Raw genomic sequence first — 6,447 nt, 5'->3', positions numbered from 1 at the left:
TGTGTATAGAGTAGCCTAGGGCTACATTCCATGAGGTCACAAAGAGTCAGACTGAGCGACTAACGAGTGAGCGGCTAACAGTACCCTGGTTTTCAAGTATGTTAACTCATAACTATATCTGCTTGTTTTAGCTTGATAGTCATATAGGTTCAGACACATTCTAAAAGATCTGCATTTTTTTCTCCCATCTTCACATTACGATTTTGATGTTCTATTTTACATGTTCTTGTTTATCCTTTTGCTATTGATTATAGTTTTATAATTTAAAATTGCTTTTATAAAATTTTTGATGGTTTCCTAATCTACTGGCTTATGTAATAATCTTCAATCCTTTCATATATTTGCCTCTCCTGTTGTATTTTTTCCTTTCCTATAATTTTTTGTTTCTTCTCCATTTAGAGAAGACCTTTAAATACTTGCTGTTAGGTTTAGTACTGTTGTATTCTTTTAGTTTTTGCTTCTCTAAGAAATTTTTTATCTCTCTTTTGTTATAAATGATAATTTTACTGAATAGAGTATTCTAGGTTACAGATTTTTCCCTTTCAGCACTTCAATTGGTCATACGTCTCCCTTCTGGCCTACATATTTTCTGCAGAGAAATCAGCTGATAACCTTATGAAGCTTCCCTTGTAACTTACTCTTTGTTTCCCTCTTGGTGCCTTTAGAATTATCTCTCTAAGTTTTCCCACTTCAATTATGTTTTGGTGTGGGTCTGTTCATCTTGTTTGGGACCCTCTGATTCTTGTACCTGGATATCTGTTTTCTTTTAGGTTTGGAAAGTTTTCAACCATAATTTCTCCAAATATATTTTTGATACTCTCTTCTCCTTCTTCTGGAATCTTAATTTTACATAGGTTCACACACCTTTATATTATCCCATACATCTCATATGTTGCTTTTATTTTCTTTTTATTTGTTTTTCTGTCTGGTGCTCTGATGAAGTATTTCCATTATTCTGTCTTCCAGATCACTTATTTATTCTTCTATGTTAGTCTGATATTCATTCCTTTTATTTTGGTTTTTATCTTTGCAACTGACTTGTGTAATTATGATTGGTTCCTTTATAGTTTCTAGTTCCTTGTTACACTGATCTGCATTGTTATTGATAATCTTTCTTATTTTTTCATCATTTTTACTACCTCCTTTTTGAACTTGGGGTCTGGTAGACTTGAGAGGTCTGTTTAACCATTTGTTCTTTCAAGGGATTTCTCTATTCTTTTAATTGGAAATAGTTTCTCTACTTTTTCATGTTATTTAACATTCGTTGTCTCCTTGAGTTTATGGGAAACAGTTATCTACTGTGGTCTTCAAGGGATGTTTTAATGTGGGACTATCCCTGTGTAGACTGTGTGAGTCTGGTGTTTTCAGTGCCAGGGCTGTTTTGGTATGGATGCCACCCCCTTCTTTCTTCAGCATGTGCTGGTTTTTATCTCCTTTATAAAAGGTGTGATGGTACAGTAACCAGAACCTGAACTGGATAATGGAAGGGGTCTCCTCTTTGCTCCATGGCTGTCACAGCCCTGTTGATGGTGATATCTCCTCCCCAGTTTTTAGATTAGAAGCCCTGAGGGTCAGGTTCACTAAGGATCTGTTGCCTTTGTGTGTTCTGTCGCCAAGGAGGTGAACACTGAAGCGAGTGAGGCCCACGTGGTCAAAGTGAACTTATGGACTGCATTTGTGGTTCTGTCCAGATGCAACCAAAGTTTGTGTCCCTTTCTCCATTGTGTTTGTCCCAGACTACTGCTCGGCATTGTAGCTCCAGGAATGAAGATGGTTTTGCTTCTTCTTCGGACCTGGCATGCCTTTGTTTAGAGCTCCCCCAGGATCTCTTCACCCTAGATCTGGCTCCAAAATGTGGTATTAGTTGGGTGGAACTTGAGTGCTCCTGCCTAGAAAGGGACCTCTGAGTACTCCTTCCCAGGTGCTGGACACTGGGACCCACCCCTGATGTGCACATACATGATGTTGATTTGCCTCATCACTAACAATGCTAACTTTAATCACTTGAGTAAGCTGGTAATAACTTCCAGGTTATCCACTACTAAGTTACTCTTTTTAGTTTAAAAATTAATAAATATTTTGTAGTGATATTCCTTGAGATTATGCAAATATCATTTTTATTGCGGTTTTGCTCATGCTATTGTTCTAAGTGAGGCCATGTTCAAATGGAGCAAACTATATAAGTAAATGTGTGCAATCTTACATGTTTAAACTACACATTCTCCTTTTCTCTTCCTAGTATCAATTTCTAATGAACAGAAATGTTACCATTTCTCAAACCAAGAAAAATACATGAGCATTTACTGGTCATGAGTATTTAACATGGCAAGCGTATTCCAAAAGAATGTAGTATATATTTTTATGCCTTTGTAAGTGATGGAGAAGAATGGGGATACACATTATAATCATCCATTTTCACTTCTATAAGACTTTATAATTTACAAAACACGTTCACATGCATATCTCATCTGATTCTCACAATATGTGTTAAACAGTAAAGGAAAAGATACTGCACACCTGGAGTACCTACTCACAGCTACACACCTGGTAAAAGTTCACGTTGGGGTAAACACACAGTCTTCTGTTTAAAGTTTCCTTGTGTTCTCCTGAGTTGCTTGGTGGAGTTTTATAATGAAGACAGTGATGATGAGGATGATAAAGACCTCAGTGATGCAAATGTTGACAAGTACAGAGAAGCGAGTAAAACTAAATAAAATCATGTCTTTGCCAAGGCCTAAACTTGGAAATTTTAAATTTTTTAAATAAATTTAAAATAGGAAAAGCAGTATGTCAAGGCTGTATATTGTCACCCTGCTTACTTAACTTATATGCAGACTACATCATGAGAAATGCTGGGCTGGAGGAAGCACAAGCTGGAATCAAGATTGCCGGGAGAAATATCAAGAACCTCAGATATGCAGATGACACCACCCTTATGGCAGAAAGTGAAGAAGAACTAAAGAGCCTCTTGATGAACGTGAAAGAGGAGAGTGAAAAAGTTGGTTTAAAGTTCAACATTCAGAAAGCTAAGATCATGGTATCTGGTCCCATCACTTCATGGCAAATAGATGGGGAAACAATGGAAACAGTGACAAAGTTTATTTTGGGGGGCTGCAAAATCACTGTAGATGTTGATTGCAGCCATGAAATTAAAAGACGCTTATTCCTTGGAAGGACAGTTATGACCAACCTAGACAGCATATTAAAAAGCAGAGACATTACTTTGTCCGCAAAGGTTCGTCTAGGCAAGGCTGTGGTTTTTCCACTGGTCATGTATGGATGTGAGAGTTGGACTATAAAGAAAGCTGAGCACTGAAGAATTGATCCTTTTGAACTGTGGTGTTGGAGAAGACTCTTGAGAGTCCCTTGGACTGCAAGGAGATCTAACCAGTTCATCCTAAAGTAGATCAGTCCTGGGTGTTCATTGGAAGGACTGACGCTAAAGCTGAAACTGCAATAATTTGGCCACCTGATGCAAGAGCTGACTCATTTTAAAAGACCCTGATGCTGGGAGGGATTGAGGGCAGGAGGGGAAGGGGATGACAGAGGATGAGATGGTTGGATGGCATCACCAACTCAATGGACATGGGTTTGGGTAGACTCTGGCAGTTGGTGATGGACAGGGAGGCCTGGCGTGCTGCGGTTCATGGGGTCACAGAGTCGGGCACGACTGAGTGACTGAACTGAACTGATTTGACATTTACATTTATGATTGGATGTCTGGCTTTCCTGAACCAGAGATAATCCAGAGCCCCAAGTATGGGGGCAAGACTGATCCATTCTTCCACAAAGTTTCCAAAGAACAAAGAGGTCCAGGTCATTGGCTTAAGGAAGTCAAGTGCATCGTGTCTTCACTGGTACAGGCAGAATAACTGTGGAACATGAAGAACCCATTCGCTTACCCCACCTCTCAGGCAACTCTGTGAGACTGCTTGTAGACATGGTAGGAAACAAATAAGATTGTTAGAAAGGATACTACTGTCAGCTTTATAGCCACAAACTAATAACCAGAAGGAGATCCAGACTGAGACATGCAGTGAGTTGCTGCTGCTGCTAAGTTGCTTCAGTTGTGTCCAACTCTGTGCTGTCCCATAGACAGCAGCCCATCAGACTCCCCCATCCCTGGGATTCTTCAGGCAAGAACACTGGAGTGGGTTGCCATTTCCTTCTCCAGTGCATGAAAGTGAAAAGTGAAAGTGAAGTCACTCAGTCATGTCTGACTAGTAGTGACCCCTTGGACTACATCCCACGAAGCTCCTCTGTCTATGGGATTTTCCAGGCAAGAGTACTGGAGTGGGGTGCCATTGGGCAAACTCAATTAAGCCTCAATAGAAGCAGCTTGTCACAGAGGCACAGAACTGGTTTGAAATCATTTAACTCAAAGCAACTGGATCAAAACAACAGTTCAGGCTGAAAAATTATTTTGTTATAAATGATTATGACAAAACATTTATAACAAGTGTTATAAATTCCTTAGCCATGTTTTATTTTTTCTGTTAGTTTGTGGTTTAGCTTTTTACTTTAATTCAGTTTTAGCCTTTCATTACTTGGGGAAACCAACAACAGGAACTGATTTGTCATAGTGTAAATAGTCAACAATAAGATACTAAATGAAACAATCTACATGTTTATTAACTGAAAATGAGTTAACTCACTATATTTTTGTACATATTGACTTTCAAACACAGTTCTTAAGGTCAGGTTACTGGGGCCACCAGTCATGACCTGGTCATCTATAAAGAGAGTCACATGTGAACATACACCTATGTAGTTACTAGCATACAGTGAGATTGTAGTTTCCCATGACGTAATCACACATACGCAGAGTGCAACATGCATATAAACATAGGCATTTCAGTTCAATCAATGAATAGAAATAAGACCCAGAGACAGCAAAACATTAGGATTACAGTTTTTAAAGTTTAGGACTGAGTTCGGTGTTGGTTCTCAGATTCATTTATATGAAATGAATTGCATGAAGATTAATGTTAAAGATTTGTTTTGAATTTTGATTTAAATGATAGAATAAAGAGTTGGCCTTTGAAGGGAGTGGTTAAGCCTTATGCTATAGAGCAGTTGTGAAAGGTAAAAATTGGGATTTAGATGTAAGGTGAATTTTGGGTTTATATGAAATTAGAATTTATTTTTAAATGTTGAGGTGTAAGCTATCAATTAAGCTATAAGCCTAGATAAGGATTTGACTGTAGAATAATATACGTGGTAGACATTTTGGAAGTGAGTCCCCAGGTCTCTTCATTTTGAGACAAATGTCTAATAACTTAAAATTTCCCCAAGTGTTTATACGGGCATATGTGCTTATCTGACGATTGCTACAAAGGGATGTACAGTCAGACCTTGAGATATGGAGGCTGGAAGGCTTTGAATAAATAAAAGATGCTTATAGAAACTATAGAAAGTGAGGAAAAGGTAATGAATTTAAGGAAAAGTTAGGAAAAGTTTGCAATAAGAGATAACAGGGAAGGACTATATAGAAAAAGAAAAAAATAGTATAGAGAAAAGGAAAACTATTTGAGAGAGAGGAAAAGGGAAATGAAAAGAAAGGAGAAACGATGAGGTTTTGTTTTTATTCACTACTCAGCATTTCTGGACCAGGGTTTCTTCTCTTTTGTGCATTTAGACACTGGTTCTTCATGTTTACAATTTGGTTGAGAAGGTGTGTCACGAAGATCAAAGACTGAGAAATATTAGATTTGAATTAAGCACTATGAACTATCTAGGATTATGGATAAATTAGGCATTTAACATTAGAATTAGGGGATTGAGAATCTAAAATCATGGGTCAGGATTTATTCATATGGAATAGCTGATGTTTGTGGCACAATTAGATTGATAATTAAAATGATAAAGATGGTTCAGAGCTGTGTTAAATTTGAAGTAGGATTTGCAACTGTTCCTTCCTCCCTGAGTAGAATCACACAGCATCCTTGTTAAAACAGACTGGTATGTCAAGTAAAGAAGACTCAATTAGGAATTAGAGTTTCATTAGAACAATTAGGAAATTAATTGCCCAAATAGGGTCCCTATTGCAAATTAAAAATTTTTGTCAATTTATTTTAAACATATACTTTTTAAAAACCTTAGGAATAAGTTAGATTGTTTAAGCTATGTCAGAGAGTTCAGTGGTTTATTTTGATAATTTTTGCTATAAAATGTGTTTATGAAATAAATTTGTAGTTGTGAAGCCATGTCATTCCTGAAAATATTTATGACTGTGCTATAGGCATTACAAAGGGCTTCCTTGGTGGCTCAGTGGTAAAGAATCCACCTGCCAGCGCAAGAGATGTGAGGTTGATCCCTGGTCTGGGAAGATCTCCTGGAGAAGGAAATGGCAGCCCACTCCAGTATTCTCGCCTGGGGAACCCCATGGGCAGAGAAGACTGGTGGGGTGTAGTCCATGGGGACACAAAGATTCGGACTTGACTCAGT

General features: G+C 38.0%; 1 protein-coding gene across 1 annotated transcript in view; it reads left to right on the top strand.

The window, feature by feature from the left end:
• The window catches only part of LOC109561285 (sperm-associated acrosin inhibitor-like), a 154,701-nt gene that overhangs the window by 64,395 nt on the left and 83,859 nt on the right, over window positions 1-6,447 (top strand). The gene's annotated exons all lie outside the window — the stretch shown is intronic.

The sequence above is a fragment of the Bos indicus genome, chromosome 7 (genome assembly GCF_029378745.1).
Source record: "Bos indicus isolate NIAB-ARS_2022 breed Sahiwal x Tharparkar chromosome 7, NIAB-ARS_B.indTharparkar_mat_pri_1.0, whole genome shotgun sequence".
Taxonomy (NCBI): Eukaryota; Metazoa; Chordata; class Mammalia; order Artiodactyla; family Bovidae; genus Bos; species Bos indicus.
Note: the sequence above shows the minus strand (reverse complement) of the source record. Positions and strands in the feature narration are given on the sequence as shown.